A 14,094-nucleotide genomic window follows, 5' to 3' on the forward strand; every position below is an offset into this window, starting at 1 on the left:
CACTGTATGTTGGACTCCTTATTAACAACATGACAAAACGCATGCCATATTGTATGCTAACCAGGAAATGCACAAGAACCAAGGCAAAACCGGAAAATACGCTAACCGGGGCGTACTCTAGCCGAGGTTCCACTGTAATATTAATATACAATATTTCATTAAAAGCCATTTAATGTTTTAAATGTTTAAGAATCACCAAGTTCTCTGGCCTGGCTCCATTCTCAACATTCTCTTAAAAAAAAAAAAAAGGTTCCCACCCTACTAAAGGGCTAAAACTAGCATCCATCTTTCCGCATGGCTTGCCACCGCGCTCTTAATATTTAGTGATGTCTTAGCATACCAGCGGGACAGGAAGGGCTGTAAGCGCCTCTGCTGGCATTGTTGTCGATTATTTAGTTGACTTGCTCTCGTCAGTGTGAAAGTCCGCTGCTATACAAACAGGCGCCGGCCTCCCTTTATCTGGGTTCCGGAGTTTGCAGGAGCATCGGATGCCGGGACCACTGATGTGGACCAGAGGAGATCTGCTAAAACATCTTATGTCCCTCTCTGGGGATTAGAACAGAAACATTCCCGTGGACCTCGAATCAGTGGCTCCCACCATTCAGCCTCGCACTACACTCATCATGTCGTGTGTGGTTAAGATTCTCAACTGTTATGTACAGTAGTAGTGTTTTTTTCAGAGTGGTGGCACACCTGGAGAGTGCATCACAGGTGTGGCGGCGCCAAGGATAAGGAGATAGAAAGCAAGCGACACCTTCTCTCTCTCTCTCAATGATCATCTCTTGATGACCTGGCGTGTTTGCAGTGTGCTCAAGCCATCTTGTTTTTGCTCATCATTTAGCATGTTTTGTGCATAGTGTGGCTTGTGTTTAGTTCCCTGGCGTTTGTGTGTGTGTGGTAGTACGAAATTTTACAACACTGACATTTTTAACACTGACATTTAGCCATCATACACCCTTTATACCTTATATATGATATTGTGTTATAACTAAATACATGCAAATGTGAAATAACATGTTATCCTCATTAACTGTCAGTTAAGTGTAAAAAGAAGTTAAGCCGGCCTAGTCGCGGTTCGACATTCGCTCCCCTGCATCTTCGTGTATTTTTTTTTCTCTGTTTTAAATAGCGTCAAATTAATAATTCGGTTTTTTATGGCCACTTAAATAAAAAGTGGCTTGACGGCGCTATCTGCAGGGGAAAAAGAGTGCTGCAGTTGGGAATCCAGCAGAGGGCGCTGTCATGTCATTTCACTCATTTGTTCCCAACAGGAAGATGCTCAGATGCGATGTTGTGTAATGTTTTTTTTAAGTGCGATGCCGTGTGCTGTATGTCTCTCATTCTTTCTTAATGTGTAAAACAGAATTTAAAATATGTTTAATGACGGTAATAACTTTTTTCACCAAAGGCCGCATTGTGAAAAACCAAAGGATGGAGGGGCCCACTTTTAATATTTTTGTTTTTATTTCTTTATTTTGTAAAAAGGATACGATACATGTTATATTTCAGGGTAAAGCTTTGTGTTATTATTAGTTATTGGTATCATTTCATTGCACACTTGAGCTTTTTGTCTTCACATTCTGCCTTTTTGCTGTATTTTTCCAATTTTTTTTTTTTTTGTTTTAATTTTATTTATACATTGTGCCACAGAGCAAATGAAAAACAAGCTCAAATGGCCCCAGGTCACTTTGGGCATCCCTGATTTACCTTCAAAGTTTTGAAGTTTCCAAGTTGTTCAAAGAAAAATGTAAAAATTCCCAATAATGTATTTGAATTATTGTAAGTTGTTCAAAGAAAAATGTAAAAATTCCCAATAATGTATTTGAATTATTGGGAATTTTTACATTTTTCTTTGAAGAACTTGGAAACTTCAAAACTTTGAAGGTTTCACAAAATATCACAATACAACAACTACTACTACAATATAAAGGCATGGTTTAATTAATCGCAATAATATGACATCCTGGGCTGACATATGGGCTGTAAACCCTGACTGGGCCGAGAGAGAGGAATCAACATCGCCCCAGGCATGATGAACCCTCCCCTGGATGGTCTCCAGTGGAATGTCCCCTCATGTTCCCTCCAGCTTTGCAGAAGGTTTAAACGCACTTGGAAAAATTTCAGACAAAAAAACAGACTTCTAAACATGCATTAAGTTTTGAGGATGTTCCACTAAATGACAAATATCATCATGAATGCCTGCAAACAGTCATGCACATGAGAAGTGGGATATTGTGACGCTGATATGGAATGCAGTTGTATTTCTTCCCATTAGATGCACCTGTCCTTTACCAGATGTGGTATGCAGCATTATTTTCTATGAAAAAAAACAACTGTTGTGTCTATAAAAAGCCCCCTACAAAGCCACTTTTATTATTAATATTACCATATTAGTTACTTAACAGCCAGCCCTCAAATAATATGTGACTGGTTGTGGCACACTGCAAAGTATGATCCACACTGATGCAACTATTACTATCATGTGATGTTTAACACAGCTATACAATGCACTGTTGGTCCGCGATGGCCAAAACCAACGGCACACGAGCTTTGTGGCACAAGAGACAAAAGACAAAAGATATCAAACTTTTTTTTATGTACACAAAAGGCTTATATTTCTATTTCATATAATTCTACTTGTGCTCAAAAATGTAGCCATCCCGGCTGGTGTATTTTACGAAAAATGAGTAAACATGAAAAATGATAACATTTCAATTGCACTGCTAATGAACCAGTTTAGTGGGTGTTTGCTAATGTTACTTCAAAAGTAAAAATTAGATGTGTTGTTTTGGTAACACTTTAATGACTACATACAACCACAGTTATCGATTAGATTAGATAGCTAGAACTGTATTGACTCCTTGGGCGTGTGCCCCCAGAGAAATTAAGGTTACAGTAGCAGCGACACTGTATGCAGTAATGGCAATAGCAGCAAAGACCTCAGAGTCAACATATATATACAATAATAGAATAATAAAGTAAGAATAAAATAAAAAATACAATAAAAAAAATCCAAATTATTCCACATTGACACCCTACTACTAATAGGGTTCATTGGAGGATGACAGAGAAACCAGGGGTGCCCTAATGATTATGAGGTTCATTATAATACATTCCTGTATTAGCCCCCTATCCAGATCACCACCAAAATGTAATGTATTCTCTCTCCAGAGGTTAGTGGAATTTCATTTTTACGTTTGACAGTATTGTATTTTTAGTGTAATCCTGCTAATTGGGTCTGTACTTCTATTTGCTGTTTTGTTGCGTCAAAATGATTGATGTGCAATAGTTTGTTAAAACACTAACTGACTTTTGTAGAGTGCTGTCAATATTTGTTTAAATATCGCGCCGTTTTGTGCGCAGACATATGGTGAATCATTTCAATGTCCTGATTACGACAGCTAAGAAAACTGACATTGTAAAAAAGACATTCGCAGCAGCGCACCACAAAGGTTGCTCTTACGTACTGTACCAACAAGAAACTTCAGACAGAAAAGGGCCGTCTTTCAACGAGATCTTCCATGTAAAGGGGTCACATATATCACAACGTTGCACTGTGCTTGTGTGGGTTAGCTATGATTTCCTGCCACGGTCTGTAAACACTTATGTTCACTTCATGTCATTAATATCAACAACAAACATGGAGTAGAGTTCAAATAATAATTAATAGTAACTCATACCTTTTTTGAGAGCTCTTGTTTTGGATCTCATTGAATTATGCGAGATTAGAACCTGATTCTTAGAATGACGAACTCGGCAAGTACACTAGAGGACGCTATTGTCCACAGAGGGACACATCAAACTTGATAGACAGACAACAGGATGGCGGAGACACACGTGTTTGGATCGTGTTTGAATCGTCCGTGTTGCTCTATTGTGTTCCCCATCGTTCCTCCTACACTTCAGCATGTCACCATAGCTTTTCTGATGATATTTGCATTGTGCAGTGGAACATTATGGCAACAGTAAACACTTTAACTAGTAACACAGCCAATGCTATTGTCAGCTTGTGGTCTTAAAATGTAATATATATATATATATGTATATATATATATATATATTATCTCACACTTCACAACATATCACATAAGAGGGGTTTCTGTCCCTTTTTATCTTCAATGTAGACATCTTTCCTTACTACTATGTGTTACGATGATAAACACACCCCTGTAGCCAGTTTAAGGGCATGTGTCGACAATTAGCCCATATTAAACAAAATGATCCATATTGCCGAATTTAGCATGTTAAATCTCCCCGCTGAGGAACCCTTTGGGAGGATATTGATACAAATCATTAACTTCAACTTGCCGTCAGGAATAATCCAAATTTAGATGACAATTAGTGGCGTTGTAAGCATGTTCTTTATTACTGAGATGGGCCTGAAGTAGTACAGAAGGGGAATAAGGTCAGTTTAGCATGAATGCTGTTGTTTTTTTAGCTGAAACAGTCCACTTAGTTTGACATAGGTCGGCCTCACATTATTCTCTCCATGAGCCTGCATGGTCCGCTTTATACCAGCGCGCACTCAGGAAGGTTTTCTCAGTTGTCCTCCTCCAGGCACGGCGGAGGCAACGACAGAGAGAGACAGACACAAATAGATGCTCTAAATCTGGAGAGCCTCAGTCGGAGGAAAAGGCACGATCAAATCTTCCATAAAAAGGACAGAATAAATAGAAGCTTGAACGGCTCTTGACGCTTTGTGCAGGAGTGTGTTTGGGGCTACTGTGAATGTGCCGACACCTGAAGACATTATCATTTGTGTATTACATTTGCAGCATCGTGTTTGTCTTTTCCGGTCGCAGGTGCATCAAAACAGTACTACGTAGCACTTTCCAGTGGAACCTTGGTTAGCGTAATTAATCTGTTCCAAAACGTCCAACTCTATATGAATCAAATTTTGCCACAAGATTAGAATCTGTTCCAGAAAGTCACAAATGTTAACACAAAACATGTATATATGGTTCATGGTTCATGGTTTTAATTCATCCTGAACATGCATATGAGTCAAACAGTAGCACATCACATAGTACAATTCACAATTTTGCATGTCCAAAAAGGAGCAGGAAGAAGCAAAGCTTATTTAATCCTATCCCTCATCAGTTTCACATCAGTTGCAATACATTTATTCACCTCTTGTTCTTCCAAGTGTACTTTGTAGGTCTACATGACAATGTAGTGCAATCATAGCCAAGGTTTTTACTTACTAAAAGGAAGCTACAGGCTTAATAATAACTGATAGAATGGTTGAAAGAGTATACAGTATAGTATAGTATATATATAGTATAGTATATAGTATATAGTTTTTACAATTATAGTTTTATATGCAGAAAACAATTTTAAATGCATATAAATACATAAAAATAATGAATGAAAAGGGATAAATGGACATTTAAGGTTACTTATACCTTCATTGAAGACGGGATTGTTTTAAAAGGCACGATGTGTCAGCAAGATCAACACGGACTCCACCTTAGTGTTTTTCCATGAGTTATTTCTGGAATTCAGTAATGTTTCTCATGTCAAGTCTCTGCTTTTCTTTTACCTGTGGGTGCAAAATAATCCAAAATGGAGCCAACCAAAGTTGCAAGCGCCACTATTGAATTCAAGAAATAATTCATGGCGAGGTAGTGTCCGTGTTGATCTCGCTGCCACATTGTGTCTTTGGCAACAATCACGTCTTCTGTGAAGGTAAAAGTAACCTTAAATGTTCATTTATCCCTTTCAATCGTCCTTTATATCCATTTAGAGTTGTTTAATGCATGGAAAACTATAATTGGAAAACTATAAAAATGTGTTGTGTTGCTATTTTTGAAACTTCTAGCATAACTGTGTGAGTTTACAAAGAACTACAGAGTCAACCGCTGATGACATCATAGACGGCGATGGAGCTGACTTACGGTTTCTTTTTTCCTGTATTAGCGAACTCCTAACGAGGACATTTTGTGATTAAAAATACATTAAAAACACAGTTGCACTCACGACATAACGCGCACCTTGTTGTACGCTAACCAAAAAATATTGGCATACATTTTTGACGAAATTTTAACTGAAAAAGATGCTAACCGAGGTCAAAAAAAAAAATCGTAAAAATCCCTCAGGGCACAACAGGTTGCAGAATGTACAGTTTGTCTAAAAATGGCCTAAAACGTGTGATTCCCACAAAGGTGTGATTCCCGCAAGCTTGGCACTCTGCTGGCTAAATGATATATGTTAATGCCATGTAAATGTCATGCATCCAATCTGGAGGTGAGGCATATTAATGAAGAGCACCGTCGTCAGGTATAGGGCGGTGGCCTGTCCTTGACTGTCATCTTTAAATGTTACTCAAGGTCAGAGTGACAGCGTGTGACCTGAGGCTTGTGGCAACATCTGCTGCAGCACACACACACACACACACACGTGGTACACACAGCGATGCATTCATAGACTCACTTGCACAAACACAGCTAGCTCTGGTTGTGCTGACTCACTAAGGCATGTGTTCATTATGATAATGTAGTCAGTGTGGATGCATCTTTAGCAGATCATATTTTGTGTTTTTTGGGTCAGTATGTATTAGGATTACAGAAGACTGCTTTGGTACTTGCCAAGTGCAAAAGAAAGTCAGGTCCGAGGCTCAGAGGCAAGTTTTGACGACAAAGCTGGGGTCTCTGCTCAATCTACTAGTGGTGTGTTTACAAAGGGGACTGACTAAGTGTCACACTGTACACATACAGTATGAGATGTACCGCATGTGTTGTCTTTTTGGAGGGATCTGTTATAGCAGCCAGGTGGTGACCCGGCATGCGGTATCAGCCTCTCAGCAGACTTACGGCCAAATCACAGAGCTTGAGAGCAGCCCACTCTGAGCAATCTGCCACTGAGGAGAATGAACTGTGGAAACGCTAATATTTTTGGCAGGAATAATGAAAGAGTCCAAATAAAAGTAGGACAATGTCATATTTTTGTATGTTGAATAGATTCAGACTGGGAGTCTTTAAAAAGCAGCATGAAACACCACTGTTGTAAACCCACCAAAGCTATGAGACCACACAGAAGCTGGCATCAGAAGTTAAATCAGTGCATTGTTGGATTCTCAAAGTCACAGTACACATACAGTATATGCTCCAATCATCGCCTCCATTTCATTAACCACTGAGTCTTCTATAGTCGCCGTGTGCGTGCTCTACAAAAGCAAATAACCTCCGGAGTCTCTAATCAACATCGGGTAAAAAAAAAAAAAAACATTGGCACGAACAGCTGTGCAGTAGACAACTTCCTGAGTTTTTATTTTAGTTTTTATTAACGACAAGGTGGCAGTAGCTGCTTTCAAAATATCGTGAGTGTCACTTTGAGTGAGTTACACTTGCCGTACTGTTGTTTACAATGAAATTATCAGTGGTTGTCACAAGTGGGAGTCGCCACTTGTAAAAAGGGGCGGAACCCAACGCAAGGAGTCAGACCAAAAATGGAAACAAAAGGTATTTAATAACAGAAAGTGTCCCGAGCGGGAAAAGTACAACACAAGGGAAAGTCACAAAACAAAGTAGAAAAACACAAAACACTGCCAGCAGAAGGCTGACAGGAATAACTAGAATGCAACTAAGAAATACTGCAGGCAAACCTGAGCTGGAACAATAACTAGTGTAACACGAAATAGTACTGAGCAGAGGGACAAGGGTGAGCCAGAAAGCGGGGAACAGGTAAGGAGCCGGACGAAGCGGAACAGGTAGCAAGGAGTACAATCTGGCACTGGCTTCTTGTTGCCGCTGGGTATATAAAGGGTGCTAGATGAGATTGTCAGCAGGTGTGTGCTGGGAACTCCACCCACACCGGCTGAAGCTGCACAGAGAGCAAACAGACACAAGGCGGCAGCAGAGCGACAAACACCATCGTAACAGTATTCCCCCCTCTTATAAGGCGTCTCCTGACGGCCTACCTGGTTTATTAGGGTGGAGACGGTGGAAGTCGCCAATGAGTGAGGGGTCGAGGATACAGGAGCGGGAGACCCAGGAACGTTCCTCCGGACCGTATCCCTCCCAGTCGACCAAATACTGGACCCCTCTACCCCTCTTCCGGGAGTCCAAAAGAGCCTTCACAGTATATGCTGGCTGGCCATCGATCATACGCGGCAGGGGCGGCGCCTCGGCCGGCGGGCACAGCTGGCTGGAGGAAACTGGTTTAATGCAGGAGACGTGAAAGACTGGATGTACCTTGAGGGAGGGCGGAAGCTTGAGCTTGACGGAGGAGGGGTTGATGATGGCGGCAATAGGAAAAGGTCCCACAAACTTTGGAGCCAGTTTCCTGCTGGTTCCTGCTAGCGGCAGATCCTTGGCCGATAGCCAAACCTCCTGGCCCACCTGGTAGTCCGGTGCCGGAACCCTATGGCGATCTGCCAGGCGTTGGTTGCGTGCGGCTGTCCGTCTAAGTGCTGCCAAGGTCTCCCGCCAGACCCTTCGGGCGCGACGCAGGTGGGCTTGAACGGACGGAACTGCGACATCCGACTCCTGTGCAGGGAATAGCGGAGGCTGGTAACCGTAAGCAACTTTAAACGGTGACATACCTGTGGCTGAGCTTATGAGGGTGTTGTGGGCATATTCAACCCAGGGGAGGTGGGAGGACCATGATGCCGGGTGCTGGTGGCAAACACATCGTAACGCCGCTCCCAGGTCCTGGTTGGCCCGCTCTGTCTGGCCGTTTGTCTGAGGGTGATGTCCCGAGGAAAGGCTGACAGATGCCCCCAAGGTCCTGCAAAAGGCCTTCCACACTCGGGACGTGAATTGGGGACCCCTGTCGGAGACAATGTCAAGTGGTATGCCATGAAGACGAAACACATGTCTCACCAATAGGTGCGCTGTTTCGAGGGACGAAGGCAGGCCCGGCAGGGCGACGAAGTGTACCATCTTAGAGAAACGGTCAACAATGCTCAAAACGACGGTCTTGCCTCGGGAGGCAGGTAGTCCAGTGACAAAGTCCAGGCCGATGTGGGACCAAGGGCGGGATGGGATGGGTAATGGCTGAAGGAGTCCGGCCGGAGCACGGTGCAGAGTCTTGCTTCTGGCACAGACAGAGCAGGCCGCGACGAATCCCTTTATGTCCGCGGCCATGGATGGCCACCAGAACCTCTGCGCCACCGCGGCTTGTGTGCGACTAACCCCAGGATGGCATGACATCTTTGACGAGTGTCCCCACTGTATGACCTCCGACCTAAGATCCTGGGGAACGAATAGTCTTCCCGGTGGGCATCCTTGAGGCCGTTCCATACTGCTGGTAGCCTCCGAAACCCTCTTCTCCACCTCCCACTGGACTGCCCCCAACACCCGAGCCACAGGTATTATAGTCTCTGGTGCAGCCTCCTCCTCCGTGGTCCCAAAAGTCCTGGACAGCGCGTCGGGCTTGATATTGCGGGAACCGGGTCTGTAGGTGATGGAGAAGTCGAATCTGGTGAGAAAGAGGGACCACCGGGCCTGACGGGCATTGAGTCTTTGAGCAGTTCTAATGTAAGCAAGGTTCTTGTGATCGGTTATGACCATGAACGGAAGAGCTGCGCCTTCCAACCAATGACGCCACTCCCGCAGCGCGAGAACGATGGCCAGCAGCTCTCTATTTCCCACATCATAATTACCCTCTGCTTTCGTGAGGCGACGCGAGAAGAATGCACACGGGTGGAGCTTTTGGTCGACTGGGGACCGCTGCGACAGGACGGCTCCCACTCCCGTATCCGATGCATCGACCTCAACTAGGAACTGTAAAGCAGGATCAGGGTAAATTAACACCGGTGCCGTAGTAAAGAATCTCTTAAGTTGAGTAAACGCCTCCTCCGCCTTGGGGTTCCATACAAATGGTACTTTGGAAGATGTAAGCATGGTCAGGGGTTGGACTTTGCTGCTAAAGTTACGAATAAATCGTCTATAAAAATTTGCAAAGCCCAGAAACCTCTGCAAATGCTTCCTTGTTGTCGGAGTCGGCCATTCGACCACCGCCTGGATTTTAGCGGGATCGGCACGTATCTGACCCTTCTCCACAATATACCCCAGGAAGGACACGGAGGTGGTGTGAAATTCGCATTTCTCTGCCTTGACATATAACCGGTTCTCTAGAAGTCGCTGGAGGACGAGCCGGACGTGACGGGTATGTTCCTGTAGGTTCCTAGAGAAAATGAGAATGTCATCCAGATAGACAAAGCAAATACGATTAATCATGTCTCTTAGCACATCGTTAATTAAGTTTTGAAAAACCGCTGGGGCGTTAGTAAGTCCAAATGGCATCACCAAATACTCAAAGTGCCCCATAGGTGTATTGAAGGCTGTCTTCCACTCATCTCCCCTCTTTATGCGAACCAAGTGATATGCGTTCCGTAAATCTAATTTGGAGAATATTTGCGCGGAATGCAAAGCGGAGAAGGCGGAGTCCATAAGTGGGAGCGAATACCGGTTGCGGAGAGTGATACTGTTGAGCCCCCTATAGTCGATACAAGGCCTAAGTGACTTATCCTTCTTAGCTACAAAGAAAAATCCCGCCCCCAACGGGGAAGATGACGGGCGAATAAATCCGGAAGCGAGCGAGGAGGAAATATAGTCCTTGAGGGCTTGCAGTTCAGGAGCCGAAACATTATATAGTTTGGCATTGGGCAGGCTAGCATCAGGTAGCAGCTCAATCGCACAGTCGTAAGGGCGATGCGGGGGAAGAGTTTGAGCGCTGTCCTTACTAAACACTTGCTTAAGATCATGATAGATCTTGGGTACCCCAGCTAGCTCAATCCTCTCCTCGACAACGTGGGCAACGGGGGTCTCGGTGACAGCAGAACGCAAACAGTTAGCGTGACAAAAGGGGCTCCAGTTATTAATACACATTCTGTTCCAATCGATCGAAGGGTTGTGTAATTTTAGCCACGTGAGACCAAGAACAACCGGGGCGGAACGAGACGGAATTAAATAGAAACGGATACTCTCAAAATGATTACCCGACAACCGGAGTGATAGGGGTTCGGTCTGGTGAGACACCGCCGCCAAGAGACGCCCATCCAAGGATAGTACCTCCTTAGGGGAGGGTAGTTCAACTAGCTTCAGATTGCAAGATTTAGCAAAATTAGGGTCCAAAAAACAGTCATCAGAACCAGAGTCAATGAGTACAGTCACTGGGATATTATTCCCCCCTCCCATGATAGTTCCATGGACCTGTAGTCTGTGTGGGGGTGTGCAAGACTGAAAAGGAGTGGCATTGGTCTTATACTCACTATCCCTAAGCGCAGGACGATCCCCAACCTTGGGTTGATCGATCCCTGATACCGATGTGAGGCTCTCGGCCGATCCCAAGGTCGATCCCCGCCTCTGTCCAGGTCTAGCAGGGCATCGTTGGAGCCGGTGATCTGGATCGCCGCAGTACAGGCATAATTCCATCTTGAGGCGGCGGGTCCTTTCTGCTTGCGTAAGACGGCGAGCTCCCAGCTGCATTGGGGTCTCAGTGGGTGTCGAGTCGGTCTCCATCGGCAGGTGCCGGGCGGGTCTCCTCTCCATCGGCGGGGTTGATACGGGTCGCGGAGTAGACGGACGGGTATCGATCCTCCTCTCTTCCGCGTGCTCCTTTGCTCGGTCCCTGATACGATTATCCAATCTGATAGCTAGATCTATGAGTTCGTCCAATGACACAGAGTAGTCCTTGGCCACTAATTCGTCCTTTATGCGAGGATTTAGAGCCCTACGAAAAATGTCCCGAAGAACGGCAGTATCGGTGTAGCCGCTCTCGACAGCCATGACCCGGAAGTCAATAGCGAAATCCGCCACCGTGCGTCCCCTCTGTTTCAGTTCTAGTAATCGACCCCCGGCCTCTCTACCATGCACCGGGTGGTGAAATACTCGTCTCATTTCTGCCAGAAATGTCTGCATAGAGGTGCGCGTGGCAGGAACTGACTTGCCAATGGCCATAGCCCATGTAGCTGCTCTGCCGGTAAGTAAGCTCATAATAAAGGCTATACGTGCTGGGTCCGAGCCGTAAGTAGTTGGCTGTTGATCAAACACCAGCGAACATTGGTGCAAAAACTGTTCACAGGACTGTGACTCACCCGAAAAACGAGGAGGGTGAGGAATACTAGGTTCCCGTCCTGAGTTAGTAATCAGTGTCGATAATGAGGCAGGAGTGGAGGTAATCACTGCAGCTGTGCCTGCCTCGTCCTCCTGCAGCAGGTGTGCACATACCCTTGCTAGACGTTGGTCCATGCTGTCGACCGCTAGGGTGAGTGCGGAAACGGTGTCCGTGAGGTCACGCAGCCTCTTCTCATGGTCGCTGACCAGCTGTCCGTGATGAGACAGAGCGCTGCGGAAGTGGTCCAATCCTGCGGGCTCCATTGTGGCCAGATTGTTCTGTCACAAGTGGGAGTCGCCACTTGTAAAAAGGGGCGGAACCCAACGCAAGGAGTCAGACCAAAAATGGAAACAAAAGGTATTTAATAACAGAAAGTGTCCCGAGCGGGAAAAGTACAACACAAGGGAAAGTCACAAAACAAAGTAGAAAAACACAAAACACTGCCAGCAGAAGGCTGACAGGAATAACTAGAATGCAACTAAGAAATACTGCAGGCAAACCTGAGCTGGAACAATAACTAGTGTAACACGAAATAGTACTGAGCAGAGGGACAAGGGTGAGCCAGAAAGCGGGGAACAGGTAAGGAGCCAGACGAAGCGGAACAGGTAGCAAGGAGTACAATCTGGCACTGGCTTCTTGTTGCCGCTGGGTATATAAAGGGTGCTAGATGAGATTGTCAGCAGGTGTGTGCTGGGAACTCCACCCACACCGGCTGAAGCTGCACAGAGAGCAAACAGACACAAGGCGGCAGCAGAGCGACAAACACCATCGTAACAGTGGTATCAATACTGGCTTACCACCATTACATCATTGGTTCTGTTGTTGCTGTGCTGTCCAATTAACTTTGTGGTTATAATTTCAGCCTTTAGAATAGGGTAGAACCTTAATTCTCCAGCTCCTAAAATTTTGGGACTGACCAACATTTGCAGGAAATATAATAATACTGTTCTATTTTGGTAGGTTTGTACTTCCTGGTTTTCCTTCTGCTTAATTAATGGGACTCTCAGCTTGCAGCTTTTTTGAGTATGAAGGAGTATGATTTCTGTGACTGGTGTTGGGCATTGGAGTCCCATATGCTTGTGCTGTTTGACACTGAGTGAAGCTGTAGACTGCTAGGTTAGCTCCTTGTAGCCACTGACTGACTAGCTTTCATATGCTAGTCAATTGTGATTATTATGTGACTTTTGAAGTTTTACAATAAAACTGGGGTTATTTGAGTTAAATATCTATCTACAGGGTGATTTAAATTTTTTTGGGTTTGTTCTTTAATGTACAACTTTTTGTGACTTTTTTCTTTGAGGTTGGTGAAAAAATTGAGTCTACGCTACCAAACCAAAGACTTTAGAGAAACTTAAATACAAGAAGTTGTGTCTTCCATATCACAAGAGTTGCTGGTGAAATCAGTTGACAAGATTCCTTGGCGGCTCAAGAAGCTAGTAGCGAATTCTGGTGACCAGAGGTGTCTCGATCCAATATTTGATATCGGATATTGGTTCGATATCCACCAAAAAAACAATATCGCATTATATCAGCCTGCATCTGAAATCTGAGATATGGACAGTCTCCAATACAAGCAGTCTATTCCAGACTCCGCACAGGCACTTCTATCAAGCAGCAACACTTCTCTTCAGCATGCAGAACCCATATGATCACAACAACAGCATGTTTAGCAACGAGAAGGAGGGATGTCAGCTAAGTGGCTGTGTTTTTCGTTAGAGTCCAAAAAAGACCTCGCAGCTGAGTGCAAGGCTTGTCATGCACAAGTTTCCCGTGGTAGCACAGAACTGGGGAAGTTTAATACGACCAACCTCATTGCGCATTTGGAGAAGGATTGTTGCAACACCGCGGCTTCCTGAAACCTCCATTGCTGTTTGAAACGTTTGCAAATTGTGAGAAACTCCCACGGGACGGCAAAAAGTCACTGGCTGTAGCGGAAAAGAGCCAGCCCCTGTCAGTGGCGAGTAATGTCAGGTTTAAACGCTTCACTGAGCATGTTGAGGCTACTAGCTACATTATGCCTATTGTCGATAAAAC

The sequence above is a fragment of the Dunckerocampus dactyliophorus genome, chromosome 3, assembly GCF_027744805.1.
Source record: "Dunckerocampus dactyliophorus isolate RoL2022-P2 chromosome 3, RoL_Ddac_1.1, whole genome shotgun sequence".
Lineage (NCBI taxonomy): Eukaryota > Metazoa > Chordata > Actinopteri > Syngnathiformes > Syngnathidae > Dunckerocampus > Dunckerocampus dactyliophorus.